Source organism: Pipistrellus kuhlii, unplaced genomic scaffold, assembly GCF_014108245.1.
Source record: "Pipistrellus kuhlii isolate mPipKuh1 unplaced genomic scaffold, mPipKuh1.p scaffold_m20_p_9, whole genome shotgun sequence".
In the NCBI taxonomy this organism is placed as follows: Eukaryota; Metazoa; Chordata; class Mammalia; order Chiroptera; family Vespertilionidae; genus Pipistrellus; species Pipistrellus kuhlii.
In genome coordinates, this window is record NW_023425595.1 from 16,184,035 (window position 1) to 16,202,298 (window position 18,264).

The 18,264-nt window shown below is 40.1% G+C and overlaps 1 long non-coding RNA gene across 1 annotated transcript; it reads right to left on the reverse strand.

Annotated features, from left to right (window-relative positions):
* Positions 1-7,163: 7,163 nt before the first annotated feature.
* LOC123651848 lies at positions 7,164-18,046 on the reverse strand. The gene is made up of 2 exons (XR_006740803.1): positions 18,015-18,046; positions 7,164-7,326 (listed from the first exon to the last, which is right to left on the reverse strand). It is a non-coding gene; the product is annotated as an uncharacterized LOC123651848 (long non-coding RNA).
* Positions 18,047-18,264: the final 218 nt, after the last annotated feature.

The following is an 18,264-nucleotide window of genomic DNA, read 5'->3' on the forward strand; positions in this document are numbered from 1 at the left end:
GGGCAGAAGGAGGGAGGAAAAGCATGTGAGAGAGAAAAGGGGTAGAAGGGAGGGAGAGAGAGAAAGGAGACATTCCACTCTTGGCGAGTCCCCAGGAGGAATCCCTAGTTCCATTCCATGGGGGCCCATGCCCATCCTTGAATCCGTGTCCTTGGGAGGAAAGCATGTGATATGCTCCTATTAGCCTGGTCTGGGTCACGTGCTCCACCCATGCAATTGGTGGTGTGGTGAGGGGTGTATCAATAACATCCAAATCACATGGACTGGGAGAGAGGGATGGGTGGTTCCCCAAAGGAAAACTAAGGTGTCCTTAACAGAAGATGAAATAGGCACTGGATAGACATAAACAAACAGATGCCCCCTCTAATTAGTAAAAAATTGTCAATTTACTGAAGATACCATAAGGGACATGGAAGAGAGGATATACAACAAAAAGTCCACAGCGAACAATCTGAAGATAGCACTTAGACACCTCACCAGAACGCTCTCACTGTGCTGCCCCACCCCCACCTCCAGATGTCTTTTTTCTCTAGCCTTTCTCCCTCTTTTCCCACACAGTGCTGACTTCCTTACTGCCATCTCTCACACAAAACAATACTGTTCTGCTCATAGACTTGCATATTTTCTGTGTTCTGCTCAGCAAAGCAAAACACCTACAATGAATAGGATGCACCTCTTTAGAAAGCATTATTTGGATATACTCTGGGGGTTGGGGGAGGTAGGCAGTGTATCTTAAGCCATGCAAGCAACTTATCAAAGCACAATTTCCAAATGTTTGCAAATGTTTAACCCAGAGAGCTTTAACACCAGCTGCTGAAATCATGCATTTTCTCCCTATTACCACTGATGTGCTTGCTTAAAGAATACTTGTTTTATCGTCTTGTACTTTACGTTTGTATTTTCCTCAAGTCATTAATTATGCTACCAAAATCTTATTTTGTAACGCTTATTTAATATAACATTACATGCATCAATGGTTTTTGAGCAATCATCTATTGTCAGACGTTTAGGATGCTTCCATTTGTTATCATAATAGAAGCAATGTTGACATTAACATATGTTCAGAGCTGTTATGTTTTTCTCTGAGCATTGCCTTAGGATCTATTCCTAGAATTGGAATGTCTTAGCTAATGGAGTGTGAATATTTTTATGGCTCTTGATACAGTTTGCCAAATAGCTCTTCAGAAATACTAAAACCTTGTACTTTCCCCTGGCATTGTATGAGAAGGGAATAAACTCATTCTTTTCTGAACATTTCTTTCTGTGCCTTTGAACACAGTGCCTATTGGTCTCTGAGTAAACCATAAAGTCCAATTGTAAAACAAGGAGGGTGACATGGTACTTCCCCCACTCTATTAAGTGTTAAATCTTTCCAGAAAAAAAAGGCAAAATATAGAGATAGTCCTTATCCCTTCCCATGCTTTCTTTTGCTTCACTTTCTTTTGAACCACCCAGTTTCCCAACCCCAAAACTTATAAATCACTCCTGATTCCTCACCACTCCCCATATTTAATCTTAAATCAACTCCAATCGCTTCTACTTCCAGCATACAACCTGAACTTTTTTTTTTCTTTTTAAACTTTTATTTTTCAATTACAGTTCATATTCCACATTATTTTGTATTCATTTCAGATGTACAGCCTAGTGGTTAGACAATACAAAGTGTCATTTGGGTACCCACCTGGCACCATACAGAGTTATTAAAATATTGTTGATTATATATGTCCTATGCTGTACTTTACATCCCTGTGACTTTGCATGCCTCTATTCATCTCCTTGGCTACCATACTAAGTCAAGCCACCATCAGCTCTAGCCTAGACTGTGAAGATGGCTTCCAAACTGCTTTCTAAACTGTTCTTCAATGAGTAGCCAAAGTGATCTTTTCAAAATGCAGCACAATGAAGGCATCTCCTGCTTAAAACTCAAGTAACTTAGAGTAACTGCATCCCTCTTTCTTCTTCAACCTTATCTGTATCACCTTCCTTTCCCTGGCAAGGTTTCAGCCACATCAACCCTTTTTTGCCTCAGAAGGGCTTCAAGTATAAAAACACTGTAGGGCCTTCCATTCCCTGGATCCTTATATGGATGCTTCCTTTAAGTTATTCACATTTTAGCTCATATACCAATAGCTCCTAGATGGTGAATCTTTCCTGTCTGTCCAGAAGTGGTCTCCCTTTACCCCTCTCACCCTTTATTCACTCGACGGCCAGAAGTGCTACCCTAAAGCGTAACTGAACATGGCACCTCCTGGCAGATGATAGAAACCACAGCTATCTTAACATGATTTTTCAAGGCCCTGTTAATGTAAAGAAACATTCAAACCTGTAAAGAATTTTTGTAAGTTTATTTGAGCCAAACTGTCAACAATTGCTGGGAAGCTGAATCTCGATGTATTGGGATAATGCTCCAAAGAATGGGCAGTTTTTCACCTCATTTTATACATTACAACCAAAGGAGGAGATGTAAGTGGGTTACATGAGATCCACTGGTGCTAGATTAGGGAAGTGGGAGAAAGTAAAACAAGAGGGAAAGCTTCTGGGATTAGATAAAAAGTAAAACTATAGACTCATACTTCTTTTACTAGGGTGGGTACAGGATAGTTAATAGTCAACAATTAACATGATAACAATAACAATGAAGGAATTTGTGGTCTTAGTCCTGGTGCCCAGGCACTTTTGGTTGTGCCCTAAGTGATTAGGAAAAAGGGAAGTTACAAGCTCCCCTGACATTTCACAGGTATATTATCTTAGATGCAAAAAGAGATAGGCTCTGAGTAAAGATTGACCTTTGTCAGGGAAGATACTGGACTAGGATGTGATTACCCACTATAACTGCTTTTTTTTATTTGTGTTTTTTTTAGTTTTATTTTTTATTTTATTGTATAATTATTACATATAGTATATCGAATATATGTAATAATTATATGTAATTATATGTAATTACATATAATTATTACATATATATATTTTTCCCCCCACATTGACCTTCCCCCACCCTTTAGATAAGGTTTTAATTTCCGACCAGCCTTTGTGATTACTTCAGGTTTTTGAGTTTGCAAGACCACCATGCAGGCCTTCCCTGAGCTTGTCAAGTTAGCATGTGGCCCCTTTTTCGTCCGCATCCCTCTATGCTCTAATACAACCCAACTTTCCAGTCCTTTTTTTCAAGGACTAATTCCCATCCACCATCACCAAAACATACACCACACACACACACACACACACACACACACACACACACACACACACGATTACTGTCATTCCTAAATTTCTCCCACCCTCCTGTCCTTCATGAATTTGCTCAAATTGTTCCCCTCCAATGAGTATTCATTACCCACTAAATATTGCTTGCTTCTCATGCCCATGTTCAAATATAACCTCTTCTAAGCGAGTTTTATTGTTTCTTCAAGCCAAATAAATTGCTTCCTTATAACACAGAAATGACAAAGAGGTTCCAAATGAATTGGTAATGGTTTCCTGAGGAAGATGAGAAGAATTTAGAGGTTTCATTCAGGCTATCAGAGAAGGAGGTCTGTAATTAATTAGTCATGGCTATCTTGAGCTTTAGAGTGGGAGTTCCTGCTTTAAGAATTTGCATTGTAAAATATAATATTTCACCTTGGGCATTTTTTTTCATGCTTTATGTAATATTAATTAATTTATATTCTCCCTTTGCATTTGAATAGTAGAAACTTAACTTTAGCCTGTTAGGGACTGGCATAGTATCACATGATACATGTTCAATTTATTCTCGTTGAATTTAATATTCTCTATAATTACCTTCTAAAATAGACCAAGGGACCTTAATAAAAAAAAAATGAAATAAAAATAAAAAAATAGACCAAGGGAGATTATGAAGCTGGAAAACAAGCAATGATTGAAGAGATGTGGGGAACTAACTGAAAGTTAAATATATCCTGACTCTTGGCTAAGAAGATGATACTGAGCTAGAAGTATGGTTTTCTAGAAAAAAACACACACAAATATTCTAGAATCAGATGAATCTTCGTCCAAATACTGGGTTTGTCATTTCTTAACTGCCTCAACTTTGGCAAGCTCCTTAATCTCTCTGGACCTTATTTTCTTACTTGAGAAGTGGAGACTGCAACACCTATCTCATAGGATGCTGCAAAGATTAATGAGGAGAAAAAATGTAAACCAAGAAGCCTAGTGTGTGATGTTTCACTGGCTCCCCATACATCCTCAGTCCCTCCCCTTCTCATTGGCCAGATGAGCATTTGATGGCTCACTTACCTAATGTGGAGATGCATGCGATATTTCAGATGACAGAAAGGAAACAAGCTGGCCAGATTCCCTGATAGAAAATAAGTGCCCAAACACAAATCCCAGTGACAACCAAAGCCTAGGCTTTCAGAGTCTGAATTTGGCCATAAAGTCTTAAACTCTTCTGAGCTCAGTTTCTGTCCTATTGTGCATCCTTTGTCTTGGCTCCTCCACCTCTTTTCATGGAATAAACAGACTATTTAGCTACAGCAGCAGTCAACACTTCAAGGAAATTCCCTACCTGTCCATGAGCAAGGCTCACTTGAGGCTCTGGCCAGCAAGAGAAGAAAGGAGACATTAAATATAGCACATATGTGAATCTATTTCCTGAAAGCTCAGCTCTGGAGCTAATATTACCTGTGAATTAGTCACAACTCTGTGACACTTTAACTTTATGATCATAAGAATAAAGCCATTTCCATTTTCCACCTCTCTGTTGGAATTCTAATTTAAAACGCACACTTTTGTCTCCAGAATGTCTGTTCTTGAATTGAATGTTCTTATGCCTCCTATGCCTCAAGCACAGGCCCTCCCTGGCCCCCACCACCCATGCAGTTTGCGCATGAGAGAAGCCACGAGATTAGAAAACTTTTAGCACTGAGCAGCATGTATATCTAACATGAATTCCCCACATCTCATTTCCAATGGCTCACTAGGTTACTGAACACTGGGGGCCTGAAACGTGAGTCGCAGAAGGACTTCAGTGAGCCCTCATTTTGCAGATGGAAACAGAGGCCAGAGATGAGAAAGATTTTCCCAAGCTTAGACACAAGGCAACCACAGAACAGAGCTTTCTCCTCTAGTGCTTTTTTGTAACATCATGTGCCAAATCACATGGGTCTGCATAAATGTAGTTCTCATTTTCACATGACACTACCTGGGAAAGGCAAGTGATTTGTTAATTACATGTTACTGAGGGCTAACGTTTAGTGAGCACTTGCTATATACCAGCTGATATATGCACATTATATTATTTGGTTCTCACCAGAACCCTAGGTAGCTTAGTTGCTATCTAGATGAAAGAACTGAAGATTAAAAAGGGTAGATAACTTCCCCAAGGGGCAGCTATAAGAATGAAGTGAAATCTGAATCCAGGAACTAATGATAATCCACTATTTGATCCTGTTCCCTTATTAAGAGACTTTTGTTAGTGATATACCCTTCAGCATCCTCAGATATTAAGCAGGGACCAAATTGGTGCCATGGAAAATGCACAGTGCTAGAGGTCCAGACCAATGGCCAGGTGAAGCCAGTGCAGCTGATGTACTGTCAAAGGATGCAGGGAGGTGAGTGGCCCACTGGGCTTGATGCCATTAGCCTTGTGAGCCATGAGGAGGACCAGCCTATAGCTTTGCTTTGCACCTGTTTTTGTTGTCTGATCCACAGATCAGCTGACTACCAGCAACTGGGACCAATCAGTTCCAGGGCTCCCTTGGTGAGCAAGGGTGGTGTGGCTGTGCCCAGGGCTATGAAAACTAAATAAGCCAAGATGTCCAATAGCCAGCAGCACTACACATCAACTTGGGCTGAGCTCACAGAGAAGGATGTTTCTGTGAATGAGGCTGGCTCAAAAGTGTTCTGGAGTGGAATCTGCATCTGCTATCCAGGAGACTCACATGCAATTTCTGAGATAGGCATTCATATCCAGTCTCCAAAAGTAACCCAGAATGTAGTGGAAATGATTTCACAGGTCTAGATTCAAAGCCAGGTTCAGCTTACTATCTTTGACAGCCTGGGCAAGTTACACCTGAGCCAGTGTTTCTTGAGTTGTCCCCAAGTATACTTCTCTTGACTGGTTGTTGTAAGTACTAAAGATAATGTATGGTTACACTTCTCAGATTAGATTGGCAAATTCCTAGGAATATTTGGCAGTATGCTTGGGAGTATAGGAGGCCATGGCATAAATACAAGGCATGTTCCCAGGGCTTTTATTTTACTCCATGGCAAGTCATTTACAACCTATTTTTATATTAAGCCAAACAGAGATCTATTATTGAGTAGAAAGAAAAATCAGTTGCCCTTTTGAAAACTCAAAGTGGTAAAAAAAAAAAAAAAAAAAAAAAAACACTTTCAAGACACAAACAGCTGCTGCTTGGTCTATACCGCCAGTTCCTTGGGCATACACACTCAATTTTCTTGTCTTCTGGGTACTTCAGCATAAACTTTGAGAAGTTTTGGTGTGTGAAAAATAGCCACCACTGAGTCTGGCACATAATTAGTGGTCAATAATTAGGAAATGCCCTGGTTTGTAATTTCTGGAATGTGATCATCCATTAGCTCCTGTGCTAATCAGAAAACACATGTGTTTAGTGTTAGGTCCAATGAAGAGAATCCCTTTTCAAAAGGGATCTACTGGTAATTAAACCAGAATGTGTCAAGATTAAAGAGTGATAGACTGGATGCTGGAAATCCTGTTATATGAGAAATGGTCTAGTCCTAGGTCTCTTAAATCTGGAAAAGAAAAGAAAGAATGAGGACAAGAGAGATTCTTCAAATATCTGAGGGGCTGAGAAGAAGGCAGAGGAACTATTCTGAATAAGCAGCTATGATCAATCACTGTGTAATAAGCAAGGAGCAGATTAAAACTCTATAAGATAAATATTTTGTATTGATTTTTTTTAAATGTATCTTTATTTATTTCAGAGGAGAAAGGAGAGAGAGATAGAAACACCAATGATGAAAGAGAATCATTGATTGGCTGCCTCCTACATGCCTCCTACTGGGGATCGAACCCACAACCCAAGCATGTGCCCTTGACCAGAATTGAACTTGGGACCCTTCAGTTGCAGGCCAACGTTCTATTCACTGAGCCAAACTAGGTAGGGCTGAATTTTTTTTTTTTTTTTTTGAGAGAGAGAGAGAGAGAGAGAGAGAGAGAGAGAGAGAGAGAGAGAGAGAGAGAGAGAGAGAGAGAAACATGGACTTGTTGTTCTATTGGTTGTTTCTTACATGTGCACTGACTGGAGATCAAACCTCCAACCTTGGTGTATAGAGACAATGTTCTAACTAACTGAGTTATCCAGCCAGGGCCCAAAATAAATACTTTTTTTTTTACATTTGAATTCTTCAGCAGTGGGAAGCAGAGTATAGTGTTAAAAACTCAGATTCTGGGGTCAGACTTATGAAGCTGAAATCATGGCTTTGACCTGTAATGACTTAGTGAATTTGGAGCAAGTTAGTTAACACTCTGTCTCAATTTCCTTACCTGTAAAATTGTGATAATGAGATATTCCTCATAGGATTGTTGTCAAGATTAACAAAAACATGTAAAGCAACTGGAACAGTGATAGATGTATAATAAATGTTCAACACATTACATAGTAAATACTCAATTCATTCAGAACTTAGATAAAAATGTGTATATGAGAGTGTTGTGGACTAAATTTCTGTTAAATGTGTCCCCCTAGAATTAATTTGTGGAATCCCTATCTCCAAATGTAATGGTATTAGGAGATGAAACCTTTGAGAGGTAATTAGGGTTAGATGAGATCCTGAAGGTGGCACCCTTATGAATATTAGTGTCTTAAGTAATAGCTTTATTATTTTTTATAGGGATGCCTCATGAGTCTTCAATTAAGGGGTAGTTTTTCTATTACCAGACATATTTTAGGGAAAATGTTTTAGGGACATAGTATTATCTCATCCTCCTCAGAAGAGATGCCTTCATCCCACTATTCCTATAAAAGAGCCATAACTCAAACAAAATAATCCATCAGAGACAACAAAACAAACCATTGACAGGCTGGAATCAAAATGTAGGTCAAACCAGCAGGTGTATCTCGGTGGTTGAGCATTGACCCATGAACCAGGGGGTTGGGGTTTTATTCCCAGTCAGGGCACATGTTCAGGTTGTGGAGTCAATCTCCACTCATGGCGGCGGGAGGTGTACAGGAAGCAGTCAATTGTAGCTGAAAACCAATTTTGTCAAAATTATCTGACTTTTACATTTTGGTTTGGATGTCATTGGTAGAGGGCTATAATTTTTTTGAATACAGCTTTTAATGTGAGTTAAAATGCAAGAGATTATCTGAGAGATGGGGTCACAATGATAATAACTTTAGGATACATTTTATAACATATGGAATATTTTGCCTTACATTTCATCCTCTCAACAACCCTTGGAGATAGGTTGTCACAGTCTCCCTTTCAAAGACAAGTAAATAAGATTCATAGGGGTCAAAAGATTCTCCCAAAATCACAGAACTAAATATAGTATCAGATAGAGGATTTGAACCCAGGTGCTCTTACTTGTTTCTATTAGCCTAGGTTTTCACATCTTTAAAAATGGGAGTGTTGGTACCACACAAATAAATATTAAATAAAGTGAAGCTTTAAGTCAGCCTCTTAATTGGGTTGTTGTTTAAGAAAAGCTTGGAACAGGTCAAACAAAATTGTTGAGAAATTTATCAGGGAGGCAGTAAGCTTCAGTGTAGGGAGGCACGCAGGTCAAGATTTTGATTGCAAAGGATATAAACAGACTCTGGCTAAGTGAAACAGCAAAGAAATGTGTTGGTTGAGCATTGAGTGGCTCCCAACAGCGGAAAGGCTAAAGATCCTAGTTCAGGCAAGGGGCTAGGGTTAAGGAACAAGTGGCCACATTCACAGCCAAGGGCACATCCCAGGCATAATCTGCTTAGACATTGGATAGAGCCTCTGCCCCACCACTTGTCACAGCTGGACCCTAGACACACTACTGCAATCACCCAAGTAAATTCTAAATGACTTAGTTGATTAAATGTACAACCTGGTTGAATATCTGCTTACCCACCATGTCTAAATACCAGCTTCCAGGGATGAGGAAACCATATACCTATCTAGATTCTTCACCTGCACAGTCCTCACTTCCATTTTCCTGTAGAATTCATCTCCTAGTGCTTCCTCTTTGGGAACCGGTGGGCTCCTCCGATGAGGATATTCTCATTTCCTGATAGAGCATTCTCATTCCCATACCCATGCTATCAGCAATTCTGCCTCTTTCTGAAAATTTCTGGAGTTTGATCTGTGATTTCCTGAACTCTCCAAATCCTGGAAACTTCCCTGATGAAAATGGCTCTTGTTAATATGCCAGATCCCATTGTGTTCCCCTCCCTTGAAAACATGTCAAGTTCATAGAATTAATGAATTAATGATTTGATCACATATATTACCAGTTTATTAAATAATTGATGGATGTAGTAATATGGAGAGAGGACCAGGAATCAGGTTCTGGTCTGACACCAACTTGATGTACTTCCATGGGCAAGAAACAGTTACTCTAAGCTCCTGCTTTGTAAATGAATCAACTAGATAATATCTATGCATTTCTAACTTGGATCTTTATTAGAATCACAAGAGGAGGAGCACAAATATGACTTTTCAGAATCCAACAAAAAGCTTCTGTGTAAACATCTTTCAGAGCGAAGAAGGTTCCAGTCCAGGAATCTATAGGATGTTTTGTCTTTTCTTCCTTCCTTCCTCCTCCTTCCCTCTCTTGCTCCCTCCCTCCCTCTTTCCCTCCTTTCCTCTCTCTCTTCCTTCCTTCCTTTCCTTCTTTTCCTTTTTTGTTTTGTTTCGTTGGAGGGATGGTATTTGTTTTGCTGTAAGCTCACCAAGTTATTTTGATAATAGTGAGGTTTGGGACCTCCGAACTTTAAGATTTCTTGTTTCTTTCAGCTTCAGTGATGAGATAGTGATACATAGCAATTAAGTGTTCCATCTCTGGGGTCAGAAAAAAAAAAATCTAATTCTTGTTCTGACTCTCAAGTTCTGAAATTTGACCAAATTATTAATGTCTCTGAGCAGCAGTTTATCTCTAGAATGAGGGTGATAAATGTACTTACTCCATGGGATTTTTACAAGGATTCAATGAGTAAGGCATTTGACCTCTGAGCTCAGTTCCTGGCCCCTGAGCATCACACAGTAAAGGTAGCTGGATTAGGATGGTAACAAAAGAAGTGAGCTAAGGCATCCGGCTGTGTTGGGGGAGGCTCGAGGAAAGCTGGTGGAAACATGACTTTCTTTTTTTTTTCTTTCTGTTTTTGTGCTTGATTTAACTGTGTAAAAATATAACTGATGAACTTAAAATGTTCAGGATGTTGGCATTTTTCCCCTTTTTTTCTGGCTGTGACTTCTTAGAAGAGGCGTTTCCAAAGAGGAACATTTCAGCCACCCCAACCAATATCTGACTTGCTGTGGCTTCTTGGCTCAGGCCTGAATGTGGCCCATAGTAAGCTGCTTTGCCTTAGTGACTCAGCATAGTAGGCCCTTTTTCATTTCTCTCTCATTCCCCAGCCAAGAAACTCTCCCACCTCTCTTTGCCGTATGCTACTGAGATTGCATTTTGTGTCATCTACTGAGAGATAACATAGCTAAATTGATGCTGGGAACCTTATAAGGGTATAAACATTTCTTTGCAGGATGGACGTCATAATAGCAAATTGAGGGTGAGTACCAGTAATAGATTTCTTGGATTTCTTTTTTCTCTTTGCACATTCTTTAGGGCTCTCCAGAGGGGATGGGGGGAGAATGACAGGGTGGGCGAATGACATGGCAGCCCTGAAATAGTCCAGGGAGTCAGACTAAGGAAGTCATCTTTTGAGCAAGCAGGCAAACCAAATACAGCCCACACCTTTCCAGTCCCAATTTGTGCCTCCCCAAAATAGTGAAACTCCCTTTATCATGGTCCTTGTATGGAGCAGTAAAAAGATGGCTTTGGTGTTGGACAGCTCTATCTTGGTGTCCTCTGCCTCATGCTAGCTACATCACCTTGGGCAAATTGTTTATGTCCTGAGCCTCTTGTTCTTCATCTTTGTAATGGGCAAGAGTGTGCTGATAAAATGAGATAGCATTCTCAACCTGCCCCTTAATAGGGGTTCATAATGTGTTTGCTCATTCTGCATTATTTACTTCCCCAAATAGCCCCCTCTGTGGCCAAATCAGGCCATTTCAAACTGCAGCTTCCACAAAGGGGTAGTTCTAGATTGTTCCAACAGGGAAGATCCCAAGAAAAGTCTTGAAACATGCTATATGGTGTAGGCTCAGAGTCCAACTCAAACTCTAGACCTACTTCATGGCTTACTATCTTTGTGCCCCTGAATACATTATTATTGAGAATTTCTACATTTGCCAAGGGCTTCTTATGTGCCAAGAGTTCTATAAATGCTTAACATGTCTTATTTTACTTCATCTCACAATAACCCCTCTAAAGTTAGGAAAAGAGAACTAAAGGGCAGATAAATTCAATAACTTGCCCTAGGTCACATCAGTATAAGGCCAGAAGCTTGGATTTGAACTCAGGTCTCTGGCTCCAGAGCCCTTGTTTCTAATAACCATAACACCTGGCTTCTGCTTACTACTCCTGACCCCAATTTCCCTACTATGAAGACAGGGATAATAAATCTATGCCTACCCTCCCTCATGGATTGAGGAAACTTTATACACTTAAAGGGCAATTTACTGTAAAGAATTGAGGCTATTATCACAAAGGATGTAATGGTCTCATTAGGCCCTAGGAGACAATCCCTATCCCCACAAAAAGGCAAAACTATGAGGCTGACCGTTCTTTACAGCACCCAGCAATGTGAGACTGAGGACAAGGTAGCTTTTGCAGCTACACGGTCCTATATTGAGCAGGCTAGAGTACACACTAAATCTGTATTTATACTCGGGAAACCACGCTGTGCTTAAATTAGCACTTGAGGAAGAAAAGCTTCTCTAAGGCTGCCTTTCTTAAGTAACACAGCCTAACATTTCTATAACTACAGACAACAGTGTTCTGAAAGCAATGGCAAGATGTTTTGAATCGATCCTAAATCCTCAGCCTCCCCATTTCCAATCACACCTCCCAATTTCCCCCCGCACCCCACCCACACACACATTCACACACAGCCAACCCAGAATCCATCTTAAATCGAATCTCTTTTCCAACATTTGTGGCACAAGCAAGGAGTAAATAATAAAGACTGTCAGAGGTTTTTCCCGTATCTTCTGTTTTATTCAACGGCATATTACTCAGAAGTCACAACATCTGTCACAAAGGGGCCTAGAGTCATCTAATTAATCAGAGATGCCCAAGGCATCATCTCACTGGCAAACGAATCAATTTTCCAAATTTATAAAAACCACAGAAATAGCATCCAATCTTTTTCCTGAGCTTTGTCCTAATTTACTAGGGTCACTTTTCCTGCTACATAGTAACCCCCAAAATTCCACCTGCCTGCCTCTTGGGGCTTTGCACAGATCAGTATTTGCTCTGGTGAGTTTATTCTTACCCAGGATTTTTGCCCAGACACAAACTCATGCAAACCACATACACATGCGCGCGCACACAAAAACACACAAGCACACACCCCATGCACATCACCAATTCCCATGGAAACCAAACAAGGAGGAAAAAATCGAAAGGCAGCTCAGAAACTACAGATGCAGCTCTCTGACCCTGATGCCTAATTCTGCTCAGATCTACAGCTCCGGGGTCCCTCTTAGAATTCTGTAGGGCTGCAGACATTATATTACTATTTGATGAAGAGTGATATGTTTAATCTGACAATAAATAAATAAATAAATAAATAAATAATTGAGCATCACAATGAGTACCTAAAATAGATGCTAATTTTAAAGCTACCACACAGCCACTAGAGTGGACAGAAGCCACTCTGACTTTTAATCCAAAAGTCATCTTTGACCAATAAAATACTATAGACATGGGAAGCAAGAATGAGAAAGAATGAGAAAAAAAATATATGACTATTAAATATTTTTTTCACTTCCTGCATAGCTGTAAATGGGATCTGAATAAAGTTCATCCACACAATAGAAACTCGTGCTGGCTGTAAAGAATGAGTGAGAGTTCCAGGAATTATCTGGGAAGATGTCTGAGTTTTATTGTTATGAGGAAAGAATTGCAGAGCTACATTATTGCATTAATCCATTTAGGTAAAAAAATAATTGTATGTAGGAAAAATATATCTTTACTTATATTAGCATGTGTGTATTAGAAGAGTATTAAGACAAATGATTTCCAGTAGTTCTATCTGTTGAATAAGATTATGGAGAATTCTTATTTTTTAAGTCGTTCATTTCTGAAATGTTGTTGGGTTGTTGTGGTTTTTTTTTAAAGAGTGAGAATCTACTACACTTATAATCAGAAAAAGTGAGAAAGCCAAGCAAAGTTCTTTCTGTGCTCTCTGGGGACTAATAACCTTAGATTTTGGGAACCCCTGTAATAAGGTCTACAATAGAATGAACTGGGACCTTCATTTCCCTGGATAAGAAGATGTATCTGGAAACCCAGACATGCACATTCTAGCCAAATTTCTTTTCTTCTATTTTTGAAAAACCACAGTGACTTATGTTCATCATTCTAGTTCAGTAGTGGCCAAGTGGGTGGGTGGCAGAATGCCAGGTCCTGATGGATGACAAGACTTCAGTGGTCAAAATGTTAAAGACCTTTTCTTCTTCCTCTCCTTTTGTGGGTTTCCCCCCACCTTGAGTGCTGGCAAAACACATTTACAGAGTTGTTGTAATGACAGGTCATCTGTCATCAGTCTGTAACATTGCCAAGGACCAGTTCTCCTGTCCAGTTGTGGACTCTGCTTCCTTCTCGAAAGAGAATGGCATCTAGAGTGCATGAAATATTTTGACTTGGAAAGAACATTTGGTCTGAGGTTTCCCTTAACCCAATTTCTTGGCAGGACTTCAGATTAGAGAATGGGAGACCCCCCTTGGAGAGCCAAGAAGAGATCATATGTTTAACATTGAACTACAAGTAGCCAAACTGAGTGTTAATTTTGTGTATGCAGTGAACACTTGTTTGGTGCATCTACAGAAACCACATGAACCCTCTTTCTCTAAGGAAGAAAGCCACTGTCTTTGTGCCTCAGCTTCCCACTCCAAGTTTCATCCAAGATGAGCACAAGACCTATAGGGCAATCACATGTTCCTAGGAATTTGTGATTGGTAATCAGGTTCCTCAATTTCAGTTTTGAGGCTAAAACTCATAAGGTGTGGCACTGGGACAAGTCAAAAGAACGTACCAATGGTGCCGTCAATGTGGAAAATGGTTTGGTGGTTCTTCACAAAATTAAATAGAATTACTGGATGGCCCAGCAATTCTACTTTTGCCCCAAAAGAATTGAAAGTGGGGACTTGAACAGATATATGTATTCCAATGTTTATAACAACATTATTATTATTATCATTATTATTATTATTATTATTATTTGAAAATGATTGGCCTTATAAGCAAGACTTTTTTTTAATTGATTTTAGAGAGGAAGGGAAGGGAGAGAGATTGAAACAACAATGATGAGAGAAAAATCATTGATTGGCTGCCTCCTGCATGCCCCCTACTAGGGATCGAGCCCACAATCTGGGCATGCGCCCTTACCAGAATTGAACCTGGGACCCTTCAGTTCACAGGACAATGTTCTATCCACTGAGCCAAACCAGGTAGGGCCATAACAGCACTATTAATAATAGCCAAAAGGTGGAAATAACCCAAATATCCATCAACAGATGAACAGATAAACAAAATGCGATATATACATACAATGAAATATTAACCTTAAAAAGGAATGAAATTCTGACATAGGCTTATGCCATGGATGATCCTTGAAGCTATTATGCTAAGTGAAGTAAACCAAACACTAAAAGACAAATATTGTCTGATTCCACTTATATGAAGTATCTACAGTAAATTTTTACAGACAGAAAATAGAATAGTACAATAGTTGCTGGAAAATAGAAGGGAGAAGAGAGAATTCCCTAAGGAGTTAATGTTTAATGGATACAGAGTTTCAATTTGGGAAGATTAAAAAGTTCTGAAGATGGATGGTGGTGATGGCTGCACATTGATGTGAATGTATCCGTGGCTACTAAACTGTACACGTAAAACTGGTTAAGATAGTAAATTTTATGATATGTATATTTTACCACAATAAAAAACAAAGGGATTTGCCACAGGCCTGACCGATATTGGAGACCTAGAACTGTGGAGCCAGGATAGCAGCTTTGAACAAAACGCATTCGATTCAATTCCACATATGTTTCCTGAGTACCTATTTTTTTTGTGATGCCTGCTAGGAAGTTATTCAAAGGATTTAGGGATTAATGAGATCTAATCTAAGACTCAAAAAGCTCACTCTGTAGGGAGTCTCAGAAAAATACATAAATACAAGGCAAAGTGTGATAAAATCATAGTCAAGAAACAAATATACCTTGGAGGATTGAGAATTTAAGGAAGACTTCATTGTATATTTGACATTTGAGATAGGCTGTTGAGTATTGATAGTTGCTATCAACAAAATGATTGTTGCCCCCTCCCTCCCCCAAAAATGTATATGTTAAAAACTAGTCTCCACAATGATGGTTATTTCCAGGTGGAACCTTTGGGAGGCGATTATCATAAAGATGGGGCCCTGGGGAATGGGATTAGTGCCCTTGTAAAGAGGCTTTAGAGAGCTTCCTTCTCCTTTTGGCCACGTGAGGACACAGCAAGAGGATAATCATCTATTGTATTAACCAAGTGTGCACTCACAAAACACTTGAATGTGATGGCACCTTGATCTTGGACTTCCCAGCCTCCACATCTGAGAGATAAATTTCTGTTGTTTATTAAATATCCTGTTTATGGAATTCTTTTAGAGCAGCAGAACAGAGTAAGGCAGTATTATTGCAACAGGAGGGGGGACATTCTAAACAGAGAATATAGGTTAAGGCTGGGAGCCAATTTAAGGAATAGCAAGGAGAAGATGGGATAAAAATAGGAGTGGAAGGTGACATTGAGACTTACTTTCTGCAAAGATCCATGTACAATATTTTCCACATATCTCATTTAATCTTTACAACGGTCTTGGATAAAATTAGGCAATATTGTAAAAGATATATCTGGCCATCTATCCAGCTGCCTTTATTTCCTATTCCTTCTTTGCCACCATGCCCTAATTTCATTTAGGGGTATTCCCCTTGGACAGTCTGGTCTTGCTGGAAGGGCCTCTCCCAACTCTAGGGGATGAATCTTCATTTATCTAGGCTTGTTGGTGGTACTAATACCAATCCTGCTGGCCCATCGTATTGGAATGAAGGGGAAGATTCAATTTGACCAAAAAGGAAGAGGAAGGGATTATCTGCCAGAGGACTTTACCAGTATTCCCTGATTAAGGAAACAAAGACCTCACAAGGAAGAAGTCTCCCCTTCCTGCCTTTGGGTACATCTGTTTAAGAATGTGAATGAAGCCCAGCTGGAATGGCTCAGTGGTTGAGTGTCAACCTATGAACCAGGAAGTCATAGTTCAATTCCCAGTCAGGGCACATGGCTGGGTTGCAGGCTCGATCCCCAGTGTGGGGAGTGCAGGAGGTGGCCGATCAGTGATTCTCTCTCACCATTGATATTTCTCTCTCTCTTCCCCTCTCGCTTTCTCTCTGACATCAATAAAAATATATTTTTTTAAAGAATATGAATGAAGCCTGAGTCTTGGTAGCCTTCTGGAGACCAGGATCCTGTGTGACATGAAAGATGAAACTAACCCTCTACAGATAAGCACCTGAGCTAACCAACCTTGCAACCACTTCACTTCCTACCTCTTCCTATTTCAGATAGGACTTTTAACAAACAAATGTAAGCCACTTTAAGTTGAATCCTCTGTTAATAGCAGATGAAATGTTTCATGAGTCTCTGAGTAAGTAAGAGATTGGTAATTTAAAGTTTAATGTGCATGATTTCAAGTTAGTAGTCATACACATCAAACTTAGGGGTTGTAGTAAAATTAAAACAGTAGTTTGGAACCTTACCTGCCTGTGTGAGAAGAAATTCTCTGGATGGGTGAGGGGCTCAGGAATGCAGAGAGCCAGTCGTGCTCTTGTAGATCACACCTCAAGGTCTATGGGGGCTGAGGAGGTGAAGGGGGAGGAGTGATGGAGTTTCCATGGTGACTCAGCCCTTCCCCTTGAAAACTCAAGGAAATGTCAAGTTTGTCCTTGTAAGCAACCTTTCCTCTGACACGGCTGTGTTTTTTATAGGGCAATGCTTGGAAAGTCTCCCTCTTCCCTTACGCTTCGCTTGTCCCAATGTGTCCCACCTCCTCGACACTCACGGTGTGGGGGGCAGAACGTCATTCCAACTGCCTCCCTCTGCCTCCCACACATTTCCAGGCCTCAGAGGCAGCCTCCTCTATGGGAAGTGACCTCCCTCACCGGTATTTTTACCACCCATTGAGAGGTGATTAAAATTGTCTGATACAAAAATACAACTGACCCTTCTGGGAGAGGTTAGAGGAAGGTTTCAACCAGAGTCAGCCAAAGGCTGTCAGGTAGAGCAAAGAACTGCATGTCAGAGAAACCTGGATTTGCATTCTAGCTTGGATGCTATGAGTTGCATGACCTTGGACAAGTCACCTAGCCTCCCTAAAACTCAGTTTATTGTCTAAAGGATGGGAACAATGTCGCCTGCCTGCTTACTTCACCCAGCCTAATAATAGGATCCAAAAAAGACAATCCAATGGAAGGAAACATAGCCACTGTGTCAACCAAAAAACTAGACCTTGTATGGTGAGGACACAAACAGAAATTTTCATCTGGGTCTGAGGAAAAAAGAGAATTTAGTACAGCCAAGCAGTCTGGGTGGACTCCTGAAGGGACCTAGGAAAACAGGAACACATGTATGCATTGGGGGAAAAGAGAGATTTCATTGGCTGAATTTTTTCTGCAAGGCCTGAGTACAATCCTAGGGCTTTTGACACATTATCTCAGTCAACTTTGAAATGGGTATTTTCATCTTCATTTTATAAAAGAAAAAAGCCACACCAAGAAATGGAAGATGCCAGTTGAAGGTAGATTCTGGCCTCTTTACAACTCAGATTTTTGAGGGTCCCCCTCCCTCCAGAAGGCTTAAAGATGTCCTAAATCTTTTTTATCTTTAAGAGGAATGAGAGAGGCAAAACCTTGCAAAGTAATCTTAGGGCAGAATGGGAATTTTTAATGCCTTGGGGTTATAGTCCTATGGTG